Source organism: Melopsittacus undulatus, chromosome 10 (assembly GCF_012275295.1).
Source record: "Melopsittacus undulatus isolate bMelUnd1 chromosome 10, bMelUnd1.mat.Z, whole genome shotgun sequence".
NCBI classification, from domain to species: Eukaryota; Metazoa; Chordata; class Aves; order Psittaciformes; family Psittaculidae; genus Melopsittacus; species Melopsittacus undulatus.
The window spans coordinates 17,833,212-17,850,566 of NC_047536.1; the positions used below are offsets into that span (position 1 = coordinate 17,833,212).

General features: G+C 50.3%; 1 protein-coding gene across 1 annotated transcript in view; it reads right to left on the reverse strand.

Moving 5' to 3' along the window:
• The window catches only part of FAT2 (FAT atypical cadherin 2), a 61,087-nt gene extending 49,050 nt beyond the window's left edge, over positions 1-12,037 (reverse strand). Inside the window, exons 1-2 of the mRNA XM_034066673.1 lie at positions 12,027-12,037; positions 8,068-8,116 (exon numbers count right to left, since the gene is read on the reverse strand). The gene's annotated coding sequence lies outside the window, so the exon portion shown is untranslated. The remainder of the gene's footprint in view (positions 1-8,067; positions 8,117-12,026) is intronic.
• Positions 12,038-17,355: the final 5,318 nt, after the last annotated feature.

Below are 17,355 nucleotides of genomic sequence, written 5' to 3' on the forward strand. Positions count from 1 at the left end.
GTCAAAGACATGCCCAAATATGTTGATTTGAAATGAAGGAACATAACATCGAGCTTCAAAGTGTGTGCGTGGGGAGGTGGTGGAGATGGGGGATTGGAGGGAATTGGTGCAGGGTACCTACTCCATTCTCTTGGGATGTGCGGCTGGGGCATGGTTATGGGGAAGGGTCCTCTGGAGGGTCCTTCATCGGGTCTCCTGTGATGTGCAGGCTGCTCTGTTTGTCACGAATATGGCAGAAAAGAGCTGCAGCCTGCCAGGAAGCAGGTGTGGCCCCAGCCCCACCTTTTGATTCCCTTCAAGAGGAGCATTTAAAAGCAGTAAAAACCCAAAACACAAAACAGAGTGAGCTGAGTGCACCAAGAGCAGCATTCCCCTCGCTAGCTGTGGTGGGGGTTTAGCCCAAAGTTCCAAGATCAGAAGATGAGAAAAAAATAGTCATTTTTTTAATGGGAAAATAAGGACAACTCTTCCCTTATTGTTCTTTCATCAGCACACATCCCAAACTCTCTTTCTTCCTCTTTCTTTCTCTCTCCTCCCCTTTTTCTTCCTTTTTTTTTTCTTCACTACAGGAAACAGTTTCTCCTCAGGACAGGTACTGATCAAAACCACCCCCAAACACATCAGTGTTGTTGTTGCAGTAAGAGCTGGGGAGGAGAATGGAGATGCACTTGGTTGGTTGAATTATCAGTGATAGGGAAGTTTAATGGTAGGTCTGAATTTCAGTGGTCACTGGGAAATAGAGAGCAAAGGAAATAAATCATGTAAGATGGTGGGTACAAGGCTTTGGGAAAGTGAACAGGAGTTGGGGCTCTGTCTTCTCCTAGCTTAGGTGGTAGTTGAGCAGAAGGGGTTCTGCTGTAGCTGGGGCAGTATCCGTACAGTTGCTTGCCAAATAGTATCGGTCAGGAAACATTCCCTGGGTTTCTGATGTTAGAAAGTCACAGATTAAAAAGTACACTCCTTGTACAGGTGTTGAACTGTGTCTGTGAGATGTTTTGATTCCCAGCACTGACATAACCCATGTACACCCTGCATGGAGGCTGGGCTGCTTGGCTGATATCTACCCTCCTCTCTGCTGTCCCTGCCCAAGCAATGGCACTGAGCTGTTCCCATCACCTCGTCAGTGCTTCTTTGGCTGAGGTGCTGAATCCAGACTAGCAGCTAGCACTTTCCTTGGAGATCCTCCTCCTGCATTCAGTTGTGCAGTCTCTGATTGGTTTTGCAGCAAAACAAGAAACACATCCTGGAGGTACTTCAGAAAGCCAGAAAACTAATGAAAAGAGCCCCTGAAGTTATGATGTTTCCTTTCTCAGTGTCTCAGTGTTTCCCAGTGTCTGTGGATGGTTTTCTTAGGGCTGGTGCTGCAGACCTGTGTTTTGCACCACCCTGCTTGGGGGCTGTGTTAGTGTGGGTACAGCTTTTTGCTGGACTTGCAGATTCCACCAGGGCGCAGTTGGGCTGTTCCTTCCCCATCTCCACTTTCCCATCTCCGAATGGCTTGGACAGACCTTTGGAAGTTGTTTCCAAGTTGCTGGACAGCCTGGAGCAAGGTGGCTGATCATGTAAAACCTGGAGCGTGTGCCTTTTACAACCGAGGTCTACCCTTGCTCCAAGTGACCTGGGAAACGCTGCTGCTGTCACGCAGCGACTGGCCCATGGGCAGAGCATGGACCCTGCAGTGAAATGATTTCATGGTTCAACTCCATTCCTGGTGGTAAAGTGTCTATGTGGTGATGGGGTGGGCTGTACCAGGGGCTTCTCAGCTGCAGGGAAACTGCTCATGGGATTAATTTCCATTAATCCCATGAATTTCCATTAATCCCATGAATTTCCATGGGGTTAATGAGTGTCATGGTGGTGAGTGGGGCAATGACTCTTGTTTGGGCTGCTCAGCATGGCAGGGAAATCACACATATGGCTCTGAGCAGAATGGATACAGTCCTATGAGAACCACTGAGATGCTTCTCTTATCATATGCCAGCTAGGCAGCTTTAACCTTGGGGAACTTGGGCTGGCAGCATCTAAGATGTGTTGGAGGAACAGAGAGGAACAGGAAGGAGTTTGGGAGAAGCCTGTGGGTCATTGACTTGTGTAGGGCAATCTGGACCTGGCATGGTGCTAGGACACCCTTTTTCTCTAGCCAGGCTGTGCTGCTACAGGCACTGGTAAAAAATGCTTTCCCTGGGTCTAGTCTGTCACGGTCATGGACCTATGAGGGGTCCTGCTGGAACCACTGCTCAGGGATGATAGCAGGAGCATGGTGGGACACTGCCCCTGTAGAGGTGAAGGCAGATGTGCCAGATGTGAGTTAGCTGACTGGGAGAGGAGAGAGTGGGATGGTCTTCCCCATGGGAAGGTTGCTGGGAAGTTTTTAATTACACTGATGTCCAACTCATCTTTTCCCCATACAGCTGAATGCTTTTGCCACCTTTGTCACTGTGCCGGTTGTTCCCAAGTTGGATGCTCACATCCAAACTGGCCCTAAACGCACATTCCTCCAGGACATCTTACGGTGGCCTCCACCAGCTGCTCTACCTGCTGCCCTGGTTTGCTCTTCCACTGGAGCAAGCAGGCGCTATGTATCAGTACCTCTGAGCCATCTTCTGTCCATGAGCAAGGCTTCATGTACGTGAAGCCAAAGACTTTCTCTTGTCGCCTTTCCACCCGTGATGTGCATTTCTGTTCCATGATCTGACAAAGCCAGGGCGAGCCTGATTTTGTATTGCTGCCAACACCTAAGCCTGGCTCAGGTATGTCACATAGCTGAGATTTCTCTGTCATTGTTGTAAGCTTTCTGGAGCTCGCCTGTTAGGCACAGAAGAACTTGAACAGGCTTGAATTCCCCATAGAGTTATAAGGGTCAGTGATCTTTATCTGCCTCGCCATTGCAACATCATTCTAGAGCAAGAGTTAATAATTCTGTTCCAGAACTTGGAGCCCTCAGTAGGGGTCTGGGGTTATGGGAGAAGGCCTGGGGGGTGAGTACAGTTCCCACTGCCTTGCTGCTAGCTCCTGTCACAGAGAAAAGTGTGACAGGGAGGTTGACTTCCTTGTTCCAAGGGCAGGGGGAAGCATCCTCATGCATTGTTCCTATAATCCCCTTCCTCTGCTTTCTCCCCAAAAGATCAGCTGCTTTTCCCTCCTCACTGATCACTTCCTGCCCCCCCAGTTATCAGCAGCAAGGGGGTAAATCCTGCCTGTGATCCAGAAGCTGCCATTGCACAGATAACCAGGCAGGCGTTGGAGGGCTGTGACTATCTCGTTGGCCAAGCACAGCAGGTAGGGCAACCAGGAGACAGGGAGGAAACAGCATATCCCACTGGTGGCTCTGAGAATGGGGTACCTGCTCCCTGTGAAAAGAAACAGCCCTTGGGGCTGGAGATGGGAAGTGCTTGGAGGTAAGGAGGCTCGGTGGGAGCTGCTCACATTGCAGGATGCAAGGGATCCAGGGGCTGGGCACCACAGTGCAGGACCCCAAACATGTTGGCACAAGAATCTGCTGCAGCGTGCAAAGTCCCCATGTGAGCATGTCCCATCTCTGCTGCTGCTTGGACTGTGCACCTCTCTCCCTGGGATTCAGCTCCCATGGAAGCTGTTAGTGCCAAAGGCCACATACCTCGGTCACTGCAAACTAGCTGGCCCAGCAGGTATGCCGTGACCATCAGCACAGCCTGCGAGAGTCCACAAGGGATCCCGGGCTCTTTCTTGGTTGCTTTCTCCTGCCAAAAATCATACTGAGCCTTTCTCATTTTCCTCATGCTTGGGATGCAAATTGTCTTGCATTGATAATCATTGCCCTGTCTGTAGACTGCTGAGGGAAGCTGGTGTGTGGGATCACCTTATCAGTCCTCCCTGCTGCCTCTAGGATTCACTGGCCAGTTTTATCCAAATTTAACCAGATAGGTAAAGACTTGAAAGGAGTTAGGTTTGCACAAGCTTGTGAAAAGCATCAGGAGAGAGGAGAGAAATCCAAATTAGGACTCCCAGCTGGAAGAAAAGGCTCTAATGTGAGCCCAACCCGATTATTAGACATCAGAGAATCCACACAAGAGAGAGTGCCCCAGGCAACCAAGCTTCATGAGTTCTGCTGCTCACAAAACAGCTGTTTATTTAGGTGCTGCAAAGCCTACAAGATCTTTACTGGGATCCCAGAAAATTCCCATCTGACCCACCAGAGCTGTGGACCCAGGCTGACCTCAGCTCCCACCCAAGGGGACCAGCTCTGCCCAGTGTTTGAAGGGGCTCTAACCCTGAGCTCTTTGACCCTGTGAGTCCTCATCCACACCTTAACTCAACCTGGATGTTTGCAATGAGAACACTGGCTACATCACCTGAGTGCTGGTAGTCCTTCGATGCCCTTTCTGTGCTTCCCTGTGGGGATGTTGTGGTTTAAACCCCAGCCAGCAACTAAGTACCACACAGCTGCTTAATCTCTCCCCTCTGCTCTTCCATGTAGAATACATGTTAGCCTATGATCAGTCAGATTTGTTGGGAGGGAGTCCAAGAGCATCTTGGCATGAAGGCCTGGGTGAGGGCCCATGTGCCCCGCTGGATGCAGGCAAGGAGCCCCGGCACCCAGCAGGATATGGACCTCTTGACTTCTCTGCTCTGCAGCACAGCCCTGGCCACAGTGCCTCCTCCCTCACCGTTTCCTCTCCTACCAGGCAATTCTCATTCACCCACAGACCTGTCCCTGCACTGATATGAAGATCTTCTCACCCTCATGCCCAGTACCCTGCTGGTCTTCCCCTTCTGGTGCCTGAAGATGAGCACGGAGAACAGCTTTCTGCTCTGCCTACAGCCTCCTTCACTCTGTTGCCATCTGTCCGCCTTGTGCTGCTCCTTCCCATCCCTCTTCTGTGTTCAGAGGCAGTGTAAGGACACAGAGGACAGAGAATGAATGAGATGCTCAGGGAATGATCCTCCCTTGTGAAAGGATGGTTGGTTGGGATGCCAGTAGCCGTGCCACAGAAATCCCCTGTATCAAAGGGATACCTGCAAGCTGATAGAAAACCTTCAGCTCCCAAACCTGCCTGCCCTTGGGAAACCTGCCTGCAGCAGCCCACCTTCTGCTATACCCACCGCTGATGCAAAGCCAGCCCGTGGTCTGGGGAGCTCAAGGTTTCACCAGAGAAAAGATTAACTCCCGAAACAGGCATGTTTGTTTGCCCAGGCTGGCCTCATTGCCACAGCGTGTCCTTGGCTCTCACTATTCCCCCAGCACAAGGTGCTGCTTCCTGCTCTGGACTGTCTGCTGGAAACACACTTCTGAAAGCTCTCACCATTGCAACACCACTGTGGAACAGGCAGGGGTGCATGGGTACTGCTTGCAGCCCCTGAGACAACCAGATAGCAGGCTGGGCACACAGTGTCCCTGTCAACCTGAGCATATGGAGCGTCTATTCATGGCATTACCAGCATATCCCAGGCGGACTGAGTCACAGCATCTATCAAAGGTACAACCTGCTCAGTCCAAAATAGTCCCACAACATACATCAAAATAGCCACACTTGGCCATCCCAAATGGCCAGTTCTGATTGCTTAGGAGTAACATAAGGAACAAGGCACACGTAATGCGCTCCTTCTCCCACTCTCCAGCATCATTGGAAGTACATGGTGGCTCCTTCTTGGGCTGTTGTGTTTAACACCTCCACTGGAGCTATCCATCCCAAGTGGATCGAAACCTTGTTTGAAGCCAAGTACACTTTTGGCCTCTGCAATATCCTGTGGTGATGTGTTCTAGAATTTAATTATGCCCTCTGTGTGGAAAAGGAGAAAAACCCAAACTTCCTTTGGTTTGTTTCAAACCTGTTGCTTGTTCATTTCTGAGCGACAAACCTTCCTAACATCCCGCACAGCCTGCCCCTCCCTGGAGCTCCTGCTTCCAAGAATTAGGAAAGTTTCTTTGCTAATAAACCAGTACCTGCCCCCTTGCCAAGGAAAAAGTGTGGTTGAGAGGAAAAATGGCTTGCTCAGCACATCAGCTCGCTAATAGACAATGGAGCATCGGTGTTGCCAACCCGGTTTAAAAGGGAATAAAAAGGTTGAGGGTGTTTAATTCTCTTATGCTTCTGCATGATAGAGAAGAAAGCTCACTGCTGCTCAAGGTGCAGCTGCACTCAGTACTCCACACGTGGCAAAAACACAAAGCGAGGTGCGCAGAGCAGGGAATGCCATTTCTGTAGCACGGAGGTAGCTGGAACGATCCTCTAGGACTTGCCTTGGAGCAGTTGGCAGGAGCGTAGGATGCAAAATGCATTAGTTTCTAACAGATGTTTAATTCCAGGTGTTACGCCTCCTTTGAACTCTCCCTTCGTACATGAATGGTGCTTGTTTGTTTGCCGGGCTGGGAGACGCACTGGTTTCTGAGAGTTAGGATTTGAAATGCATTCGTGCTGCAAGCTGTAGCTATGGGAAGGGCTCAGGAGAGGAGCAGATCCCTTCACATGCAGGGCGCCTCAGCTCACTTCTGCTACATTACAGAGCACATTAAGGTACAACAAGAACATGGGGAGAAGGAGAGGCTGAAGCTCCTGGCTGGTTAGAAACCTCTTGCATGCTCAGACCCTCAGGAACCCCAACCTCTTATCAGACAGGCGGATGTCCCTGAACTGCTCCGATAAGGCGAGGTGCGCTGAGCATTAGGGGATGATAAGGGTGCACAATACCAAGCACAGTGATTTTTACCTCCCCGAATAGCGAGACAGCCCAGCCTTCCTCAGGAGCCCGATACAGACTGTTTGCTTTCCCTCCTGAGGCTCCGATAACCTCCCAGGTCTCTCTAGCTGACAGCCTGGAGAGCTGTGGCAGCACTGTATGCATCCCATGCCTGCTTTTTGCCACTGAGTGCCAGAGCAGTGGACACAGCAGGCTACATGTCCTCCTGCCTGGATCCGGGGCACCCTGGTCAAAGAGGAGCCCATTGGCACAGCCCTGCCTGCCCCAGCAAAGCCTGCCGATCGCTGGCCACCGCACAGCTTCCATGAGTCCTGGTAAATCTCAGCCCTTCACAGCAGCAAACCCAAGTGAGCACCAGCTCCTCCTGAGTTATGTCCAAAGCAACCAACCCCTGTCCTGTGGCAGCTGATCTTTGCCCCTCTGGAGCGCTGCACTCCACCAGCTCTGCCTCTAATTCCCCTGTGAGGCTGATTAGCTGGGAACTGCTCTTTGGAAGGGCCCCGCTTGCTCCAAGTGCCCAGGCCTCCCTCCCTCCTGTATTTTCATGTCTTTCATTGCTGCACACACATGCTGGAGATCATTCCTGCATACCCTGAACTGGGATAGGATTTGCTCTGGGATCTCATGTTATTTTGCCATCAGGCACCAGATAGTGGACAAAGCTACACTGATGCAAATCCACCTTTATGTACATGCTCCTATGTGGAGCAAGGATGATGGCTCTCACTCCAGCTCCCTGGCTCTTCTGCGTGTTGTGGAGCGGGACCAGGGCAGACAAGGAGCTCTTGCGAAGGCTGGGGAAATACCAACACCCTGGCTATACTCAGGGATACCCAGCTGGATTAATAGGGAACATAGAGACAGAACTTGGAGCGGCACTGCCTGACCCCAGTTAGGGCAGTTGTACCAACAACTGAGCCTACAGCCGGACGCCATCACTGCTCCTGCTGCAGCACATCCATTGACTCCAGCACAAGCATGATCCCTGCAGAAATCTGGCCCCATTCAGACACCTGGAGTGTGTCTCCATTCAGTCCCTCCTCACCTGCCTTGCTCAACAGCGTGGATTTTGCCTTTGCTACCTGGAGCCAACCCACTCCAGGTAGTGCAAACTGACTGCAGCATGATAAAGTTTCCCAGCTACAACCAGATGCAAATACAGATGAAAATTTTCCTGTCTATTTCTACAGCCTCCCAGGAGGGAGAAAGAGATGAAAGGCTCTCCCTTTGTATCCCAAACCTGTATCTTTAGATTAACTCTGTTTCCAGCAAAAGTTACATGCAGAAGCAGTTTCATGACTAAATCTCTGCATCCTCCATGCCTCCCTCCATCCATGCTGTACAGCCTGCTCCCTGAGTCATTCAACTTCCCACAGCAGCGTGCCTTACCTGTTGCAACAGGAGAGAGACCTCTCCTGGAGTTTACAGCCTCTCTGCTCTCACGGCTGAGAATCCTCTCGCGCAGCAGCACCTTGCCGGCTGCCGGGGGTCCATGGTGCTTGTGAACCAGAGCGGGCTCGGAGGAATCCCTGCAGGAAGGGGGTTTGCTGGCTGGAACTCCGGCAGCACAGGTTGAGAGCAGCCAGGGAGAAAGTTGCAGGAGGTGGAACTGCCTCTCTGAAGAGCCAGCCCTTCCGTGACGGACTGGAGGAGGAGGAAGAGGAGAGGCATCGGCATCGCCCGCTCCCTCGCTGGAGAAGTGAACTTGTGTGTGTGTGTGTGTGTATGTCAGAGCTGGGAAAGGACCCAAGCCTTAGAGCCAAATAATTGCAGAGCGTTTTACTGTTAGATTAACTCGTATTGCCATCAAATCCAACTCAACTGGGGGGGGAGGGGGGGGTGTAAGGGCAGGATATGTCAGGTAAATCCCTCCAACACACCTGAAAAACCCAAAGGTTGTTTTTAAGTAGCTGCCAGGTGGGTGTTGCAAGGAGGGATGGGGAGAAGGGGGTGGGGGAAACCTGAATCTGCCCTCGGAGCAGCTGCATGCGGAGAGGCACTTTGAAGGTTGTTGTTGTTTGTATTGGGGAGCCCCCAGAAACCCCAGCTCCTGCCAACAAGCCCCCGGGGTGCTCGGCGCTGAGCAGAGGATGAAAAAGTGGTCCCTGTCCTGAAAAGGCAGGAGGCAGAGAAAAGAGAGAGAGGCAGCAGGGAGAGATGGCAGCATATAGAGACCAGATGTTGGACTGGGCTTTGGGGGGTTCTTCCTGATAAAGAAAGAGCGTCCCGGCGCTGCAGAGGGGAAGGACATGGACCCTTCTGTGGGTGTTCCTTGTCACATCGGCTAGAGCACAGGTGGTCTGTGGGTATCTTCAGCCCTCTTTGTCCCAGTCGCCTTCCCTCTCCCCTCCTTTTATTCCCCCCAACCCTCGGTAAATACTCCTGTAAACCCTTCAGGTTGTGATGGAGTTTGGGCAGATACAGGGGTAGGTCTCAATGTGGGAAACGAATGCTCAGGGTTAGGTGAAGTTTTCCACCCTTCTGGTGTGTTTTGGCAGAGGAAATTGCCAGAAAGCTTTCTGTACGGTTTTAGGAAATCAGATCCAAGTAAAGAATATGGAAATAGGACGGGTTTAACTTTAAACAGTTTGTAAAGATGTCTAACTGCTCCTTTTGTGCAAGGGACAATGACGGAAGTGAGCACATCTATTTGCATCCCATTTGAGGAGTGGTTGGTGCAAACTTGCACCTTAATAGTCACCAGCAAAGCCCCAAGGAAAACAGGTTGTGCATTCTCCAGCCACACAGACAGCTTCAAATGGAACTTGTCCCAAACAAGACACTGTCAAATTAAATCACAGGACACCAGTCCATGGGAAAATCCATATGATTTCACGGTTCACATTCAAAAAGATGCAAAGAGATTGATCCGTGGTGTATTGTCCTATTCGAAGGTGAGAGCAATCTGGTAAATTTACCAAAAAATGCTGTTTTGATTGAACAAAAATTGTTCAGCATTTTAGATTATATCCAGTGAATGGTTTGTACCAAGAATGAGAGAGGAAATTTGCACAGCAAAGTGAGACTGAACGATCTTCCTATGGTCACCCCGAGACAGTGCTGGGTTGAGAATTGATCTGCTGGCTTTCGTGCTGCAGATGCTAATGCTGGGTGCTCTCCTCACAGCATCTTAGCAATCATCTTAAAGGACTTTGATTTCAAGCTCATCATGGCCTTTCAGAAATAGTTTGAACTGAATGAGAAGAGAGCATAAATCCAGTTGGATTTACATGTGCAGCTTGCCCATTTCTCCAGCTGGTTTGGTCAGATGACTTGTAGGGGAATTGGCTCTGAAGTCCTGAGGAATATGAAAGTGACAGTAGAGGTAATAGTACCTTGAAATTGCAAATCCTCTCCTGTTTAAGATGTCTTATGAGAGGAGGCCAGGTGATCAGTCAGAAATGGCAATGGGGTGTGCATTTGGGAGGAATAAAAGGAACATTTCCTTCATGCAGCTGCATCTCCCAGTGAAAGGTGAGAAAATCAGGTACTGGTGGCTGGATTTCAATGGGGCTGAGGCAGGGCTCGGAACAATACTTGTATTATGTTTAGACATATCCAGGTACAAGTGAGCAAACTCTGGCTGCAGGGCATCAGCTGATTGCTACAAGCACCAGCATTTCCCAGTGTTTCACAGCTGGCCAGGTGCCTTTCTCCTTTCACCTGCATCTGGAGTGATGGGTAACCCTGGAGACACTGGACTTGGGGACCCTGTCTCATCTGCTCCTATCATTGTAGCATGGTGTGAACTCTCTGCTAGCAAGACTGGCATTGCTGATCTTCAGCAAGGCAGGAGACTAGCATGCTGCCCACAGGACAGCTCTTCTTTTGCCCTGTCTCATTGCTCTGCCAGGTGGCCACAGAGGCTCTCTTTCAGTCACTTTGTTGATGAAATGCTGTTTGAAGAAGTTGCTGCTTATGGGAGAGCCATTTATTAGGCATATCCTTTTAGAAAGGCTGGGCACAATTTAGGGGTTCCCGTACAAAACATGTACAAATGCCCATGCAAAAGCCACTGACAACTCCACCTTGTTGCCAGCAGATTGGTGACACCAAGTTTCTTTTCTACACAGTGGCAGAGCATGGTAGCAGTCTTGTCAGCTGCAGGGAGCTTAGGTTCAGCTCTCAGAGAAGACTTTGTACCCTGGCTATGGAGCAGAGAAACACCATGTTAGTCAAACAAGTGTAACTGGAAAGAAAATACAGGCTTTTGGGGGACGTAAGTGAAAGACAACTTGATTGTCCAAAATCCTGTCTGTTTTTTCAAAGGTACAGATGGTTTAGTAAGAAATATTGCCTTTCCTAACTAAATCAGAGCATTAGGGTGAGCATCACTCCAGCTGTGGAGAAGAGACCCCAAAATCCTCAGATTACAGTTGGCTAGGACACTAAGGTGGACTCTTGCCTTCCATACAAAGGCAAACACAGGCTCTTAGAGCAGTGCTGGACTGGAATCCAAGTTGGTTTGGGCCCTTTGTGGGATCACTTCCTATCCCAGTGATTCAGGAAGCGAAAGAAGCACAGAATTCCTGAGGTCTAGCTGTTAATTCTCAGTGATGGGTGAGAGCCTGGGACCGGTGTGAACTGTCTGTCTCTGCCTTCTCCACTCTCTACTCAACTTGAAGTCAGGCTGGGTTGGGAAGAAAAGTGCCATGTTCATCCCAAGGAGCAACTCCTGCTTCTGCAGGAAGGGATGACTTGCAGAATTACCCATGGTTGCAAGCAAAGAGGATTGGAGGAGCTGTGCCAGGAGGAAAAAAAGAAGATGGAGCCATGCATGATGCTTGGCTTTGCCCTGCGTGCTGCTTCACACCACTTAGGCAGTCAATCAAACAAGCCAACAAAAGCTCCATAAGCCGGTGTCAACATTTCATGCCACCACGTCTTGCTGCCGGGATCTTGCCCTGTTGGATGTAACAGGCTCTTTTCCAGGGCACAGGGAATGTCGGATCTCCATCACTTGGCTGGCAACGACTCTCTCCCTAATCATAGGGAGAGATTTCATTTCCTGGTTCCGCCCAAGATCTCCATTTGATAAAGCCAAGAGTTCTGCTGCAGGTTACCTGCATGCAGAGTTTTGCAGAGAAGCAGCATGTTCAGGCTAGGGTAGGGAAATCACCACGGGCCCCTCTGGACTGACAAGAAACACTTAAAGGGGCCTCACTGCCAATGGCTTTACTACTCACTGCCCTGGGGACTGGACCTCCCTGCCCCATGTACCCATGCCTGCAGGCCCATCTTCCAGCTCATCCTTTAAATATGTGCCTTTCCTGACCAACACTTGCAGCTGGCCCTGCTGGACCATCACCTCCATGGATCTGCTGTAGGACTGCGGTGTTTCTCCAAACCCTCCTGCCCTTAGAAACAGATGTGATGGTGCAACCCCTCTTTGTCACCCCTGCTGAGGGTCTGGCACTCTTTAATCGAGCCGGCCCAGCTAAGATCTGAAATGCTCCAGCCACTGTGGTGGGCACTTCCAAAGTGGTCCCAGCTCCCATTGCTCTCCCATGGCAATATATTAGACCACTTCCAAACCTGCAGCCAATGCCCGGGCACTGATGTGCTGGGATCTGAGGAGATCCGAGGCAGACAGTGAGTTACCTCCCTCAGGGACAAACAGCGTTTGTTTCCCCTTTGCAGAAAGGAGAGCCGGTCTGTGGGTCTGGCCTTTGAGCATCTGCCGTGCTGTAATGCTCTGTGGGTATGCTAGCACAGGAGCGTGCAGGGACTTGCAAGGGAAGGGGCGATTATCTGCCTGGAACAACAGTGGCATTCTCCCCAACAAGCGGCAGCGTGTGTGCTGGGGGAAGGGAGGATCCAGCCCTGCGCAGGAATCAGCTCCTGCTGCATGTGTGTGCACTGCAACCTCCTTGAGCAGTGCTGATGATAACCCACCATGAAGCTGCTCCAGTGAGTCAGGGATGGTCCCAGTGGAGCTGCAAGCCACTGTTAGCTCCCAGCTGGGCAGGACATGCCCCAGAGCGAGGTGGTTGCTCTCTACAGAGAGGGACAGGCGGCTGCATCTCTCTCATCTTCTTGAAGCCTCACAAAAGGCTTGGGGTGGGTCCACCTCCCCCTTTGCAGCAGACCCTCCGAGTGGTAACCAAAGGTCCTGAGCCACATCTCTGTGTGCAAACCTGATTCTCACTCCAAAATTCACTCTTTTTGCCCAATATGAACTTGAACTGGGATTTCCTTAAAGAAGCTCCAGCTTACCCTGGTCTGAGGTCCAAGAGGAGTCCGTTGATGGGTGGGTTTGACTTAAGCCACCCATCATAATTTTGGAGATACAGGAGGGTGCAATGCAAACCACTTCTTCTGATTTACATACACAGGAGGGCATCACCACAAAGCTCATGCTGAATCAGGCCCCTCACTCTTCATGGTGTTGTACAAGGCTATTGGGTGGGAAATATCAAACACAATGCATTGCTAAGAGTGTAGGACATGAGGTTAGCAGTGTTGGACTCAAACCCAAGTCTCTTTGGGCCACTTGTGGGATCATATCTACTCCTGTGCCATGGTCCCCTCATTGGCTTCCCCACAAAGGATGATGTACACAGATTCCAACATGACAGTACTGACAGATCTCTTGCCCCTTTAAAAGATATGAAGTCATCTGCCTCTGAAGCCATCTGGCACCAGGACAGTCAGAAGCTCAGCACAACAGAAGGCTGGGATGCCAGCCCACAGAGGGGATGTCATCGCTCTACAGACAGATGGGACCCTGATGGGATGGCATGAGATGCTGTGCAAGACCCCAGGAGAAGGTTTGGTGTTGCAGGGAAGGCAACAGAGATCTGCTGACAGAGAATACTGGGGTGTTCCATTGTCCATGCCAAGTGGAGTCCCACTGGGAGCTGGGAGCTGCATACTGTCCTCAGAGAGGGCAAGGGCTGGACCATGCCTGCCGTCATGGGATGAGCTAGCGAGTCAGCGTGTCTCCTCCTCGCCCTCCATCCGACTGCACAGAGCATTAGCTCATCTCAAGCCAATCGCTCCGCACCACGTGCCGGATGGCTGATCTCATCCTTGGCTGCGGTGGTGGTGACTGAATCCGGAGCGGTGTGTGTGTGACTGCAGTCTCTGCAGGGTGGCAGGAGGGGAGAGGAGCACAGGGAAGTGACCTCAAGCAAAACTGCCACCAGACCTGAGTGGGTGATTTCATCCTAGCTCAGTTACCTATGGAGCTCATACTCTACAGGATTTCACTGGGTCATGCTACTGTCCACCAGGAATGTCCCAGTCCACCCTAAGTCTTTATGAAGTTCCTGCATTAGAGCTCCTTCTACCTACCGTGCACTGGAAGTCATGGTGGTTTGCAGCCAAGGCAGGACCCCTGCAGGTCCTTCCTCATGGCCCTGTTGCTCAGGAAGGAGCTGGGGCTGTGGTGGATGGGTGAAGGCAGATACACCTTTCCATCATCCTGGCTGAGAAACCAAGCTTCAGCAAGGTGTTTCGTGAAGGAGAAAGAGGTTGATGGGGGTGGCAGTGAAAAAGGGTGAAGGGGAGAACAGGGGAAATGGCTGGGTCTTTACTAGGGTGTAGGGAAACAGACAGGGAGTTAATTTATCTGAAGGGTAGAGCGGGGACAAGATGTTAAATGACAACCCCTGAAGTTCAGATGTCTTTCCAGGGGGAATGAGCTATTCCCAGAAGATGACTCTCTCCCCTCACTGGCCCCACAGAGCTAACTTAGAATGGGTGTTTAACTTTTAGGCCAATGCAATGGATCACACGTTGAGGATTGCACAGGCACTAGGAGATCAGGCAGGGACAGAGCAGAGACCTGCCTACTCTCTTGCTTCACTCAGAGGTCTCTGTTTTGCCTGGCTCAAGCAGAAACCCTTTCAAAGTAGAGGTTAGCTTTCAAGTAGGGAAATAACTTGTGTTTGCTCTGGTCCAGCCTGAAGAATCTTGGACCACTAACTCATTTCCCTAGGAAAGACCACCCCTATCCTGCTTTGTCTTGCTTAGGGAAAAAGTCTGTTCTAGTCAGTCCTTTGTCCCCTCTTCTCGTTTGCATAGCAGTCTGTCAATGTTTCTCTACTACAGTTGCCTCAACCCTGATTTCCTGCTCCCTTTTCAGATCCTCACTGTCTACAACTTCTCCTTCTGCTTGGTGCTGAGACCTGATGCCCAGCCATGCCTGGTGGAGAAGCCAGCCTGGAACTTCCTTGCTCCAAGGGCATTATAAAGAGGTGCCATTGTGCAACGGAGCCTCTTACTAGGAATACAATCCATGTGATGATTATCTCGATACCATCCTCACTGAACCAGGGGAGCCTGAGCCAAAAGAAAAAGTTAGAGCTAAACAGCTTTTGTTTACAGGAAGCCAGAGCACAGTGTCTGGGCTTGTACCAGTGTAGCAGGAGATGTTGCTATTGTCTCAGACTGCAAAATATTGATGGATGGTGTGTGCCTGAGATTTGCCAGGGACATTGTGGGAGCAATTTCCCTGATTTCAGAAGCATCTTGCACAGCAGCCCAAGGGGAAAAGTGTTCGCTTTGGCAGAACAAGACAATCAAGCAAGGGTCATCAGCTTTATTGACTGTTATGTTTGGCCATGAGCACTGCAAGCTTTGCAGCCCTTGCAGCACTCTTTGTGCATGCGTATGGAGAAAGGTAAGGTCTCAGGCATGTTGTAAAGGGTGGTGGCCACCAATGGACACAGTACCAGCAGCCCAAATCTCTGTGAATTTGTACTGCTGAACAATTCTACTGTCCAAACTACCACTGATTCCTCACAAGGTATCAAAGGAGAGGAGACAAACTTCTTTCCCAACAGTGAAGCTACTTTTATGGGGGTATTATTACCTTCTTTCCAGGTTTACAAACCCATAGTCCTACAGGCAAAAAGCTGGTGAACTGCTCGGTGGAAATGGGTAAAGAGCCTCATCTCGAAGGCTTGTCCTGCTCTGGGACAAGGCAACAAACAACTGAGAGAGAAAATCAAGATGTCTGACTGCTATCCAGCTGTGAGGGAGGGCTTGCCCACATCTGGCAGGGGGTGTTTCACAATGGGAACAGCTGTCTTCAGCCCTCGGCACACAGCTGGGGGCGGCTGTTGCACCCATGAACAGGATGGTCCAGTTCCTGTGGAGGCAGGAGATCTGTTTGGCCAGTTGGATGAGTCAGAGAACGTTTACCAAGACCTTTTTTTTGTGTCAGGAAATGTGTTTTGATGAAAACAGGAAGAAGTTAAAAGAGTTTAAATGAATAAAAAAGAATGAGAAGTGAGACAAATGTAGGTCTTAGTGCAAATCTTAATGATGAGGATACCAGCCAGCCCACTCAGAACAGTCCATTTGGTATTCACTGGTGACCTACTGCTTCTTTCCAGCAAGCCACATTTGCCAACTGCCCATGGAGTTACAGGTAAGACTGTGCTCATCTTTGAAACCCCTCATCTTTGTTTCCCGTTGGACTTGTGCTGCTGGTTCCCATCTTTGCTTGGGCAAGGCAACAATGACATCTGTGGGGCTTGGTAAAACACTTGTGGTGAGAGTAGCAGGAGCAGGGCACTTCCAGGTATTGATCTGGGCCCATGGCATCTTCCAGGTGTTTGTCCTCTCCCAGTGCCTTCATCCTTCAATGGAGGCAGGGGCATCCGTTAACCTCCTTTTCATTGCTGGGGAAACTGAGGCATGGAAATGATCGATTATACTTGCCTATTTTAATACCTATTTTATTAATACCTATTTAAAATATCTATTTTAAGCCAAATGAGGATTAGGTGGGTGAGGTGAAACAGTGGAATGGAGAAGGAGTCTGTGGACCTGGATGTTTGGTGGGGCCATAAGATACAGGGACCAAAGTGCTGCCTTGTGAAGGCAAACCTGCCCAGCCTCATCTGCAGAGCCAAATCCTCTGTTCTGTTAGGCTTGGTAAAGGTGCTTACCTTGTCACCCTGCTCTGCAGATCCTTTGCCAGTGAGCTGGGCATGAGGAATTAACTCAGCCACCTGAGATGAAGGCTGGGTACATTACTGGATAGCAAATATAGCATCTCTAAACACAGCTTTGCTGGTTTGCATTGAATCTATGAAAGTTGTGTGCAGTGAGGCCATAAGAATTGGCTGAAGGTAGCAGGCACCTCTTTGCCTGTAGCACATGTAGAACATGGCCCTGAGGGTCTGCAGATCATCCCCATAGTGCCAGGGCTTTGCTCATGATGCTGTCCCTGCCCCAGGGCTGTGGTGCCCTTTGTGTTTGCCCACATTTTGTTCTATGGCAGAGCTCTCCACCACTGACGTTGGGCTGAGGCTTTTGCTCTGAAGCAGACTTGAATCTCCACCCCTGCTTTGTGCAGTTCAGGTATAGCGTGAGCAAGAGGAAGGGTCGACCTCCATTAGAATAAATATGAGAGGCAGTGTGCCAGAAAGATAAACAGACAAAAGGCTGGGTGGGAGGTGTGGAGAATCCATAAAGCTGAGGGGCTTTGCATTCATTATCATATTAAGTGTTTGAACAGCAAAAACACCCATCTCCATTTTCATGCACGTTCGCTTTAAAAAAGAATAAAAAATCCTGCTTAATTGCTCGCCTTAATTCATTAAAGGATTATAACAAAGAGTAAAAGAAATAAAAGCAAAGTATGATGGGTGGCTCTGGCATCGTGCTCCAAACCATCCGTGAATGTTTTAGAGGGAGCACAGGGCATGAATGTGATTCCTC